This window comes from Lipophrys pholis, assembly GCF_963383615.2.
Source record: "Lipophrys pholis genome assembly, chromosome: 19".
Taxonomy (NCBI): domain Eukaryota; kingdom Metazoa; phylum Chordata; class Actinopteri; order Blenniiformes; family Blenniidae; genus Lipophrys; species Lipophrys pholis.
The window spans coordinates 1,129,599-1,143,412 of record NC_137647.1 but is presented as its reverse complement, the minus strand read 5'-3'; the positions used below and the strand labels follow the sequence as shown (position 1 = coordinate 1,143,412).

The 13,814-nt window shown below is 43.7% G+C and overlaps 1 protein-coding gene across 2 annotated transcripts in view; it reads right to left on the bottom strand.

Annotated features, from left to right (window-relative positions):
- LOC308124161 (myosin-9-like) overlaps window positions 1-13,814 on the bottom strand; it is a 47,460-nt gene that overhangs the window by 32,898 nt on the left and 748 nt on the right. The window lies entirely within an intron of this gene.

Here is a 13,814-nt window from a genome sequence, read left to right as displayed (position 1 = left end):
GTGAATTATATGTTGTGTAGAAGAGTCACACCCAGGATGAGCTCCTGTCATGGTGCCAAAGTTCAAACACGTCTTTTATTGTCACCTGAAACGGGGCGGGGCCACATTTTCAAAAAGTACCTAACCGTGGCTGAGACACTGCTGAATGTGAGGAAGTTGTACTGCACGGATCACGGACCGCCGTCTTTAACCCGAGTCATGATTTCTCACCGTGGTCATGAGATCCCGGCAGCAGCAGCCTCGGATCTGCTTCACGCAGGTTTGACCTTAAAAGAAGGAAAACCAGTGAAGCTGCACACAAGAAATGACAAGAATCCACTGATATGTGCCGCAGTCAGAGTGACACAGATTACTCTGTGACACACTTCAAACTGCCTCTCCCGAGAGCCTAATGAGGGCTAAAATTACCACAACGGGGTTATTCCAGTACAACAAGCACCGTTCTATATAGAAAACAGAGAGAAGCAGCCAATTAGAGAGCCTCGTGGCTGTTGACATTGAAATAAAACAGAAACACTCTTCAACCCCTTTTTATGAGTCCAGGTTCTTGCTGCTTCTTATGCCAAGTCTGCCATAATCCTGGAACAATCAACCCGATTCCCCGACGCTTGGCCGTGACAGCGCTCGCTATCTGTTCTGCCGAGACCCACTTACGGCCGGATTAGATCATCTCGATACTCACAGCAGCAGTTATTCATTAACTGGATGCGTGGCAGTTTTTAGGACACACACACAGTCTTCCTGAAACCAACCTGATTTTTAATCAAACATGAGGGACGGACAGTTACTGAATTATTAGTTAGTCCTGTTGAGGGAGCGGCCGCCTTTCCAAGAGGAAGACTAGAATAAACACGAGGAAGAGGCCGGCCTCTAAATGTGGATCAGGGAGGCCAGAGTGTGGTTGCAAACTGAGGAAGTGATGCAGGAGCATGGATTTCTACAGAGAAACTGAGAAGTCGAGGAAAAGTGAAGAAGCTGCAGAAGCCCCGGGCTTTCTGGAAACTCAGACCGTCCGACCATCCGTCCATCAGACCCTCATTCCATTCCGCCTCATTAGCGCTCCCCGAGTTACTGTAAAAACCAGGAGCCGTGACAACGTCCGCCACAGCCTGACCATGTACAGTCAAAGCACCGCGGCTCCGGATGAAGACGAGGACCCGGGCTCCAGATGTGCCGCGCTGACGGGCCCATTGGCAGGGTTATTAATAGAACCACAGCAGAGTCAATAGCGTGTCACAGGCTCTGCACGTGCAGTGGACAGCAGGTCGCACCATTGACACGGTTCACTGTGAGACTTGTACCCATCGACCAACCTCAGGGGTTGTTAGAACCTGATATTGGGACACATGTTATTCAATAAGTACCTCGAAGACGCCTCTAACCTTAACGGGAGCCATCGGAACCATCCAGCAAGGGGGTGGAGGGTTTGAGTGACTTGGATCAGGGTGTCAACATAAAGCCTGGGGGTCAAACCCGGAACGCTCCAGAGTGACCCAGAACCACCAAGCAAATGGGAAAAAAACAACATTTTAATCACCCAGATCTGAGCCGAGATATTTGCATTTATTTTGCACCAGAAAACTTCATTAAAATTGTCTTTATGTTGAGATTGGAGTCATTTCTGTTCGGCGAAAATACATTTTCATTACATAAATGCTGCGCCTCATCAAACAAAGGATAAAAATAAAAGCTAATAGAGCTTTTTTTACAGCCCAGCACTCTAAACATGAAATTAGGCTGTTTGTGGCCACAGAAATGAAATGTGTTTCACACCACTGACCTCTAGAGCCTTCCCCGCACTTTGAGATTTACAAATGTAAAGTGAAATACAAATAAAATGCATTATCATTATTATTAAGGATCAACCATTTCAGTATTTCAGTGTACTGTAGAAGAACTGCAGGTTTTCATATAAGTGAATTTTTGAAATACTTTTACCAGATTACTGTGTGAAGTATTCCCAGCGGGTGACTAGTGAGGTCCCAGCAGGCGTATTGAACATGTTTTCAGCAGAATGCAAAGAAATCTGGAATCAGAAGTCAAGAGCAGTGTGATACTCTGATTACCAAAGTGGTTCAACTCTCCTCTGCTGCAAATGTAGAATAAAATCACGGCCACATCGCTCCAGCTGCTGCTCGTCGGTGGACGTACTCTCTCCTCGACTCACAAAAATAAGCCCTCAAGTCCGGAGGGAGAAGCTCTTTTCCACTTTGAGCAGCTTTGTGGTGGAAGAAGAGCCGTCGTTCCCTCGGAATTGAGACTTTAAGCAGCAACAGCGAGCAAATATTCTGCTGCTTCATGCTCGGACTTCAACAAATAACCGCCATTATTCCTACATGTGAAGACGTTGTAGTCATTGTCTGATTTGACCACTCAGAATCATTTGTAATATTCTTCATTAAAGCTAAAAGGGAACTTCTGCATAGAAATTAGGAGTGACTATATCATTTAGTTTGAAGAGAGCTCTTCAGAAGATTAGGACTTTTTACCAAGGTTTAAAGGCACGTTTGTGAAAACCGATGCTTGTTTGATCCAGAGGAAACTGACCTATAAATGCATCATCTGGACCATCAAGATCAATGAATGTATTATTTTCCGTTTCAATTTGGGGGAAAAGAAGCATCTGCTGAACTTTAACCCACTGACCTGCTTTTCATGACAATCTTGTAAAATGAGGCAGAAGCATGGAGGCGTATCAGCGTCTCCATTTTTAGACTGGAGGCGACGCTGCCTGCCAGACAAGGAGCTGGTAAAGGTAAAGAGTCATTCAAAACTCCTTATGGGCTCGACACTCGCTCTCGCTCTCTCTCTCTCCGAGCCAGGAAGGGTGGGGCGAGGGGGGGCAAGAGGAAATGACAAACCGAGAAAACTATTTTGCCATTTGTGGAACTTGTGTGCGAGTCTTTCGGGGAGGAGGAGGAGGAGGAAGAAAAAGAAAGGTGGCGGTTTTCCCGAGCAGAGCTCCGAGGGCCGAGGAGTGAATTAAAGCTCCGGCTGGAAAAATGACTGCGCCGCACGTCAGGTCGACATCACTTTCCACGTTGCTTTTCACATTCCTGCCCCGACCGGGATCCAATTTCACGGCGCTGCTCGCTGCCCTCTCCGCTGGGCTTTACGAGGCCCTCAGCACATCGCCGACACCAGCGGACCACAGGACTTCGCTCTCTGGCGGGTTCAGATCCTCCCAACGTGGAGTTTAACACCGTTATCATGTAAACGTCATGGTCGGGTTCGCGTCGTGCATGTTTCAGTGAATCATTTCTTCTTTCCTAATCTGATTTAAAAAGTTTCCCTTTTGGAAAGAATACTGTCCCAAAAAGAAACGACCAGAAATGTGTAAGTTTCCACCGTTTAAAAGCAGTTGCTTGATGTTTGAGAGCGAGGAACCAGAGGTCAGACGCTGATTGTAAATTGAGAAAATAAACCATTCGGTGTCGTCAAGCTTTTTTCCGCAGCAGATTTGGCGAGTTTAAATCTTCTCAGATGAATTCTAAGCACCTCGGTCTCGTTCCCACACCACGACCTCTTCAGTCTAAATAACTTGGGTTTCAGCGTTTTGCCCAAAGGTACATCAACACAATGATCACTGGAGCCAGACTTGAACCAACGCGGCGACAATGAACCCCCATGGGGAAGTTGTGCATTCTGCTTACCCAAGACGAATATTATAATGTTGTAGAGCACTGCATGAATAAATCAGTTTGTAATAAATAAACAGGAGATGTGGAAGTCTTTGCTCTCAACTTAAAGTTCATAGAAGTTTCATGAAAACAGGTCATGTATTGCAGTTGATTCATGTGGTGAGAGCCCCGGCGATATTATGAATCTTCTTGTAAAACACATGGTGCACTACTTAGGCGCAGCGTCATAAGACCTACAGAGCCGCCGCCATGGCGGAACACATCAGGACAACAGGAGTCTCAGTGATCAAAAACAAAAGTTGACATCCACGTGGAAATGTCTCTTTCCTCTCAGCATGACCTCAAAATATAGTTCATTACAAAGAGGAAACGACTTTTTAATCCTGACTTGCAATGAACCGTAATGCTATATAACCTGATTTTCAGATCCGGGTCAGAGATTTAGTTTAGTCTCCACATTTCAAACTCTTCAAAGCAAGACGGTGAAACTTTCCAGATCATGACACTGGTCGGGTCCATGTGCCTCTGTTCTTCCAGCGAAGTGGAGAAACTCAACTCAAGAGGTAAATATTGGTGTATCGAATCCAGAGAACTCTTCATGAACACAGTCCGATGTGCCGATACGGGGAATGCTGGTGTTGGAATGTTGGTTAAACTTCCTGTTTAACCAACTTCTTCTGTGGAAGAAGCGACCGAGGCTCGGTCACAACACTGCCCCCCCCTCCCGAGTCCAGGAACAAGCAACCATTCAGTTTTTCTTTGAGCTGCACAAAGCATGCGGTGAAAGCAGATTTCATGGTTTTATGTGAAAATATACAAACGTAGAGGCATTTTTATTAATCCAACTGGTTTTCTGTAAAACGAGAGACTGCAACCAAATCTCAGCCCTCATCTCAAGCCGGTTCTATCGAGCCGGTTCACAATTTGAAGAAGGGCGTTGTTCTGACAAACCGCACCATTTCCAGGGTCAGAGAACAAATTCCACGTCTGTCATTCAAGCAACTTCCCTTTCAGCCTGCTGGAAGTACGAGCGTCTGCCTCTGACGCACCGCAGCAGATAAATGCTGCACAGCAGCGGCGCTGTATTGACCGACAGCTAATGGACGGCTGGTTACATAAGCCTGTTCACACACAGCGTGCAGAGGGGAGTTAACAGACACATTTCTCTTTGTCAGCAGTAATTTTTCTTACCAGGAATGCAGCTCTGGCACAGATCAACTTTTCATTCTCAAGGCTGTTCATCTCGCCTCACCTACGTCACCCTCCTGGATTATTACTGGCGTCATTCAACCTTTATCACCTGTTATCGGCACTCGGGGGCCACTCCCTTCTAGTTCCAACAGACGACGCAAAGTGGCCTCGTCTCAACTAACGGCTGGTTTGAGCTGCAAGCAAGTCTCGCTCAGAAATCCAGTGTGGACCAAAACATCCAGGAGGAGGAGGAGGAGGAGCAAAGGTAGAATCCGTTTCAAAGTCCATTGAGCAAAAAGTCAGGTTCAGGTGTCGCAATCCTAAACCTATTAACCGCCTCCCCACCACACATGTGGACAAAGTCTATTTGATGAGCTGTGCTTCACCACGGTCACCTCATCAGAGCTCAACTTCCGTTCAACTGCTTCCTTTTTATTAACCTTCATGAACATTGCTTTTTTTTCTTGTAGTAAATGAAAGGTAACAGATTTAAACAGGACTTTTAGATACAGAGGTTATTAAACATAATGCACATTATTGCAGGAACTCCAGAAACTACTTTTTATTCCCCCCCAATTCCACTTTCACCTTAAGTGACCCGCCCACTAAAAACAAAATAGAATAATAATAAAAATAGAATAAAATAATGACCACATTAAATACATAAATAGATAAATAGAAAAGTATAAAAAGAATAAAAGCATAACTTAAATTGAAATGAATGAATAGATAGAAGATGGGGGATTAGTCGGGGGGGGGGGGGGGGGGGGGGTGTTCAATGAAGCAAGAAAGACTAAACAAGCGGAGTACTTCCTCTGACACAATGTGTGACCTTTTCTAATCCTAAGATGGACATGACATTGGTGAGCCATTGACTGCAAGATGGTGCAGTCTTGGATTTCCACAAGAGTAAGAGACGAAGCCTGGTAGAGACGGGAATGTTATGATGTCCAACTGGTTTCTGATAAACCAAGTCCAGTCTTCGGGAAGCCCAAATATTGTTATGTGTGGAGACACTGGTACTTCAACGGATAGCGTTGTGGATATTATATATATATATATATATAGATATCATATGAAAGCCATATTGCATATTTCAGATTATGTCCAAACCGTAATGGGAAAAAGACCTAGAGTAAAACTAGATCTTTAATCTGCCACAACAATGTCAGTCAGTAAGTTTTATATAATTTATTGGGTCTTATTTTAGGTTTTTACATCTGTTGTGCATCAACACTGGTTTTATTGAGTGCAATATGATTTAAATCTTTTAATCTAACCTGTGATACTGAATATTAATTCCTCAAACGCGAGAGCAGAACTATAAACCGAGGTGGGTTCCGGGTCCTTCCGTCAAAATCCAAAGTCTGGACAAGTTCTTTGTCATTTCCTGGTTCTGTCTGGCTCGGTAACAATCCTACTGGTGTGTGTTGGAAACGTTCTCACAAAGCTGATTTAAAGACGCATGCGAAGGTTTGATCACAAGTTAAATAATTTTCAAGTTTTATATTCGAATCTATCAAACTCTTGTATATTTTACACTTTTATCAAACTAAAGTGTGGCTGAGCAGTCTACAGACATTATCGTCACATATACTCCAACAAAGAACTTTAAAGTTAATATTTACAGGTTATTATGGCTCAATTTTAAGATTAAATGAGCTGTATGTGGCTCTTGAACTAAAATGTGTTGGACACCTCTGGTACATAAGGAGGGTGGACGGAAGAAGCTGCTGAGCCAGCGTACACACCAGAGAAGCCTCATACTTGTGGGACAACGAGGCAAAGAACAAAGTGAGGACACTAATCTGCCATCAAGCTTTTTCAAAACAGTCATTATCTGTTCAATCTCTTACCCTCAGAATCAAACATTCCCTCCACACAGTGTCAGCCGTCATTTCCTGGTATTACGTTAAGCAACGTTTAGAAATTATCTGGAAAAGTCTGTGATGTGGTGGGAATACCAACAAAAGAAAACAATCATCTGCAAATAGAATTAATGCCACTAATCGGGGCTATCTGCCGAGGTGTGTTCAAAGTCCTTCCTTCAAACTCAAAGTCTTATCTTCATATAATCCGAGCAGGCTGCGCTCATTTCCTGGTATTGTCTGGTTCTGTAGAAAGCATACAGGTGCGTTCTGCCATGGGGGGGGGGGTCAAAGTGGCAAAACAAAGACAAGTAAAGGAAAGAAAACAAGCAGACGAACGAGGAAACTCATATAGAGCGGCGGTGGCAGGAAGGAAATCCTGAGCCCAGCCAGTTTGAAGGACATTACGCTGTTCATTTCAACCAGAAGAAATCTGTCTGGGCAGAACCAACATGAAGAGTTAAGAAACAAAACAACTCACATTTGAAAGCAGTGGTACGCTGGATAATACTGCACAAAGTGTATTTGAGCAGGGCTGGAATATCTGGTCCAGGACTAATTCATTGCTGATACACGGTGGATCCTGTGCACTCGGGAGAAACTCCAGGGGAGTCTCTGTTGTTCGTGAAGAAACTCCTACAGCGGCGTTTTGTTCGCGTGAATGAATCTCAGCTGACCGAGGAGCTGGAATACACATGACATTAGACCATAAAAAACCCTGGATGGCTTCAGGAATCACAAGAAGAAGAGCACAAGCTTGTGCTCTGAGGAGAACCTGTGGTGTACAGAACCTCAATCTGTCCAGTTGACCTTCAGAAAAACACGAGAGCCAAAGATTCACGTTTGTACAGTGAGAAGCATCGATCGTCACACTGTTGAACTGCTCATCTCACAAACTGGGGCGAGGAAACCTTCTGATATTAGATCTTAAGACTTCAGATCCAAAGTCCTCCATCGTTTCATTCAATGTATGGAGAGTTTCCTATAATGTTCCAACAATGCTTCTAGATTTCTCTATAACATTCTGGCATTACTCACAGTATTCTCAGCATGGCTCATTCCCATTTCTTATGTCTTCATGAGTCCATCATGGTTCACTACAGTGTATTTACGTTCCTCAACAGTCCAGTACTTCACCTTTGTTCCCTACCTGGGTTTTTCTTCAATCTGCCATAGTTTCATACAATGGATCAAGAGTTTCCTATAGCATTCCTACAATGTATTTTGATTTATCGTCCACATTCCTCTCAACATTCCCATCATGGATCATACCATTTTGAATTCTTTCAACGTCCTGCCCAACAGCGTAGTTTCATTTTTCCTCTACATTTTGGCTCAAATCCTGAATTTCCAACCGTTTTCCTCAACATTTCAACCTAATCCTGGACAATGGATTTTGAATGTTTCCAATACTTTGGGTTTACTTGTAATTCGTAACATACGAGTCTTCGTCACTTGTGATTGTGTCGAGTTTAATCAATTGTTTTCTCAACTGCTTTTTGGCCGAAATGTTGTTGTTTTTCTTAAACTGACCAAGAGATGCAACTTCAAGCAAAAACTGCAGCACACAGTTTCTTTCCCTTTTGTCTGAGAAGTCTAAATTAAGAGTCTGCAACAGGAAACAACTGAGCTGCCACACAGTGTCACGCCGCCCTCTACAACAATTTAATTTCCACCAAAAACAAGGGTGGCCTGTAAGTAATCCTCCTCAGTCAGGACGATGAAATCCAAACATCCACGGGCATGTTCGCTCAGACTGCGTCGCTCCGAGGGGACCGAAGCGCCCGGCGCTCCCGTTCACATCACAAGACGTCTGCCTTTAATTTCGTCCAGCTTTCAGTGCACAACCCACTGCGGGGGCCTCGAGTGTGGACGCCGCTGACACACCGACGCTGGAATGCAACGATCTCTGCGGGGGGGGGGGGGGGGGGGGGGGTGGTTCATAGCAGCACCGTAAGCAGCCCCCGGGAGGCTGTTGCACAACGATTTGTCTGGACTTAATTCAACAATATGACTCAAAGGCAACAGGAAATGACATACGTGTCACCCAGTGTGACCCTGGAGGTTCAGAATGTACCGATATCTTTCTTTCTCAAGCGGCTCAGCATATGACTGTCATCTGGGGGGGGGGGGGGGGGGGCGTCATCCCGAGAGGTTAGTCATTCAAATAAGTCTATCAAATTTAAGAAACCCCACTTTAAAACATTGTTGAGTAAATTCTTCAATTGGTGCAGATTTATTACAATTTCAAGCATCAACATTGTTTTGGTTGCAGGACGACGATAAAACAACTGGACACACTTCTTTTATCTAAACTCAGCTATATGTGAAAACATCAACTTTCTATCTACAATGAGACGTGTCAAAATAGAGATTTTAAGTATTTTATGCCAAAAACATTTAAAAGTAGTCTTTTATAGATTGTGTAAAACAATGTTATGGATTTAGTCTCTGCACAGAAAAAGTGTTATTTTTCCCTTTAATAAGAGTATGTCAACTTAAAAATGTCACTACAGTAATAATCTACCGTGAACTCGTGTGTTTATTTAATCAAGCATTCAGAGTTTATGAACACAATATACACACTCTTTAAAAATTAGCATTTGAAGTAGTTTTGTGGTAACGCTTTGGCAATGTGTGTGTGTGTGTGTGTGTGTGTGTGTGTGTGTGTGTGTGTGTGTCGTAACCATTATTGGTCGATTCCAGTCATATTCGGAACTTAGATTTCCTGGTGGTTTTGGTAGAGGTCAACTTCAAGAACTTTAAGTTCCTTATTTATTAGCTGCGGCAGTGCAATATGTCACAATGAATGGTTTGAGTCATTCTTAAGAGTAACTAAAGGTTTTCAGTATTTAAACTTACTCGTTCATCCAACACCGCTCAATGGACCGCAGCATGGATATTAGAATCAGAAAGAACCAACGATAAAACACCTTTAATGGAGACGTCCATGTTGTTTTCTGGACTTGAGATGATGTAATGAGCCGGCTTGGTACAAATAAGTTTTTCCATACTCCATTCCAAGTGCCAAATCTGTTAATTTGACAGCCAGATTAGTTAACATGAGCTGTAGTGTCTGTGACCCCAACTTGGTTGAACTTGGAGATCAAACATGTTTTTAATACTTATTTGTTGCAGCGCAGTACAAGTACTTTTCCAGCTTCTGTTAATTGCGTTGAAGCGCATGATTTACAGGATCATTTGTGTGTCTGACTATCAAAGCATTATTCATGTGGTAATCTCATGCTGTGATTTAATAGCTTCTTGGCAGCAAACAGCCGATAGGAGAGACGGTGCCTCGCCCGCCCCCTCGCCGGACGCCAACACTTCGCACAATGAGAAGCAGGTTTGGGGTGAAGGAACGCCGCCGGCTCCGCTCTGACTCCGTGTATTGTTTTCCATTAATTCAAAGCGTTCAACGTCCACGACTGCAGAGTGACTGAGGAGCAAAAAGACAGTCGGGGATTCCCCGTGTGGAAACACGACCACGCGACAGCGAACCGAGCAGAAACAGAGAGCTCCGGCAGAGCGACACTTCTGCCGACGCAACGGGAAGGAAAGATCTGACAGCACATCAAGGATTAGACTGCATGAATTAGCTGCTTGCGTCTCTCAGCAATATGAAGAAAAGGGCAAAAATGCAGTTGCACTGCTCGCCATCATTGACCCCGAGACGCTGTGTTTCCGGTCTGAGAAGATGCAGCAACTCTTCATGAGAACGACGTCACAAAATCTTCTTCCAGCCGACTTCAATACGTCGAGCCTGTTCACGGTCGTCCCATCAGGCTGGGCGATTCTTTTAAAGAAAAATGCGAGTTTCAATTTGATTAGTTTCTTTTTCTGAATGCACTTAAAAATTACTGCAGACATCAGTTTTACCATCAGATGTGCAACTTTACTGCTGTGATTGTCCTCGGAGCTGAAGGGCATATAAACAGTCCCAAAATAAAAAGTGAACGAGGCTCAGTCATTCAACAAATTCAAGCTTTAACCAGATTCAAGCAGAAGTGCCACAGCAATAAGGAATGGTAGAACGGAACACAAAAAATGCCCCAAAACTGGAGAGAAAAAAACGACTTGAATTTGCATAATAAAACTTTTTTTAGCGCCAAATTTGATAAATCCATTTTTTTGCCCAGCTCTAGTGTGATATGGTTTTTCCAAGACTGTGATTAGAGGCTTCAAAGGCTCTTAACACATTATTTCTGTCTTTTTAAACTAGCCCACAGTAAAATGTACCCAGCAGGAGCACGTTTGGGACGGCCAACTCGAAAAAGAAATGTTCGTGCGTTTTATCAAAAAGAAGTCCGGCTTCAGAGAAATGATTGGCGCCCAGGTTCAAACCGATGGCGACCCCAGCATGAGGAGCTTTTTGAGGCATTAGGAGAAGTGAAGACCCCCGTGAGGTCAATCTGTATTATTGGGTTACATAAATCAAACCTTACTAGACTGGGTTAGATATTGAGCGCAGAAGTTCTCCGAGGCCATGGAAAAGTCCGGTCTGCCCTGGCAGAGGCTTCTCAGCGCACCGCACCGCAATTAGATGACGGGGTTGAAGCGTACTGAAGGAACCCTTCTGAATAATAATCAGTGACGCAACAAGCAAATCTACATGAGCTTTTAGTCTAAAACTGCTTCACCTGAAGGACTCGGAGCCTAAATGTGCCACATTTAGATTAACCCTGTAACCAGTGAAGCCGTTTAAAAGAGCTCGTCATCGTCATTAAGCCTCCCGTCTTCATATTTAATACTACTAAGTAGCATCCTGTTAAAAAAAAAAAAAAAAGCTATATAGGTATATAAATACATTAGTGCAGATCAATGATAAGTATTGTTTGTTGAAAAGACTCAACGTGACTTGCAATATTACTGTCACCACAGTACTGTTAGTAGCTTTTTCACATTAACTGTGGTAATATTAAAAAAAAAAAAATCAAAATATTCGGTAGAATCTTTGCAATGATCCATCTCAGTCCCACAGAACCAATAAGGTTCTAAAGGCTCCGGGTAGCAGCGCAGAGACAAACAACCACGAGTGACATGAGATTACCAGGAAGAGAAGTTAAAGAGACGCAAAACAACCACAAAGGGATGTGAAAGTTTTCCCAACACAAAGTGACACCAGATGGTCTTAAAAGAGATGCGCAGTTTATACAAGCAGACAAAAAGACAAACAGTTTATGCAGAATAAAGACACAGAACATTCACATGAAATGGATCAACCACCAAGAGAAAGAAAGGCAAAACTGCAACGCAGCCTCATGGAGACACGAGATACCCTCAGGGACCATAGAATATATATATATATATATATATATATATATATATATAAACATCACGCACAAGGAGATGCCAAACCATCACCAAGAGACTAAAATACTTCAATCCAGATACAAGTTGACCTCAAAGATATTAAGGTATTGTACAGGTTTTGGGGAATCAATGGGATGGTGGTGGGGGGGGGGGGGGGGTCACATAATCAACAAAAACAAGATGTACATAAGATTCACAAACAGATGAAAAATGAACACTGAAAATAACATATCTTATATGTTCTGAGGGTTGTCTCATGACGCGCCCCTGGGTGAGGGATAGAATCACAAGAAAAACGAAAATTACCCACAAATAGATGTATGGCGGCCTTAAAGAGGTTTTATAGGTTGAGATGGGGAGTAAAGGGGGGGGTTGTATTTCCCTGCTATCTTATGAACTGCCCTATGTTATAGGTACAATAACAGGTTGGAGATATATATATTTATATATATATGTGCAAACAGATGCAAAGTAGTACTGTGCTTTTGAGGTGTGGGAGCTGAGAGGAGCCATTACATTATCATCACTCTGTCTCTTATAAACAATGACAAGGAAAAAAAAAAACACATGAACGTGTCCACAGTTCGCTGCCAAATAGACAAAACGCCTCCAACGAATGTAACACGACCTTATCTACGGTTTCAGTGTCCTGGGCATTCATGTCGCCTATGCCAGGGGTGTCAGACATAAGGTCCGTGAGCCAAGAGGAACCTGGAACCAGCTCCAATCTGGCCCCCAAACCACACATTCGTATGGACACACAAGTTGGAATGTTAATACAGTGACTGTCAAAATAAAAGTACCAAATCCAGGAGAATATAGACTCTCAATGGAGGAAACTTTGTTTTAGGCAAAACGTTGTGTTTTCCCCTCCGTTTACGCAACGTTGTGTTTTCAGTGGCTCTGAGCAAGACCCCGAAAACTCATTAAAAGTTTAGCATTTTCATTTTCACTGGATAACGTTGTGTAAATGGGTCATCAGCCTCACCGCCATGCTGTCAGGGTGAGTCTGTAAAAACACGCATAATGCTACAGGAGAATTTAAAACTGTGTTTTACATCCAAAAGGATCATTAAAAACAGCTTTATGATCAGATTAGCATCATTATCAGTATTGAAACTTTCATCATATATGTGCTGCACCACAAAGAATAACTTTATAATTTAAATGTAAAAGTCTTCATGCCACTATTTTACCATCCAGCCAACTCAAGATGAAATTGGGTCGGATGTGGCCCCTGATCAATGCTCGTCTTTCTGCTGTGTCATGAATCGATAAAGATCTAAACTTTCAGCAAATACATGCAAATGTTCCCACATTATGCAGGAAAAGCCGTTTCACATGTATTTTGGGGTTTTGGTGTGGATATCGGGGGGCCTCTTCCACAGTCTGAGCCCCGGGGCCCTGAAATGTCCTGCAGCGGCCCTGACTCAAACTCGTGCTTGTGTCCATTAGTTTGATCCAGGCAGGCGGAGAGGAGTCCCGGTGACCTTAATCCCGCTCAGGTTACCGGACAGGCCGCAGAACAAGCACATGGACACCGAAGGACCGTGCAGATGCGATTGAACGGGGGCGGAAAAGCTGCGAAACGGATTTTTTTTTTTTTTTTTTTAAACACAGTCTACCGGTGCGGAGTGACGTCATGGGGCCACACAGCGCGTGTCTGTCTGTCCGACCGCCACACACACACACATACACGTTAACTGATATCAACCGGGCTCCAAGCCAGCTCAAACTCCGGTACCTCGTGTTTCAGGTTAACTTGTTCCCCTGCTACCTGGTGGCCGACTTCCTTTAGCGT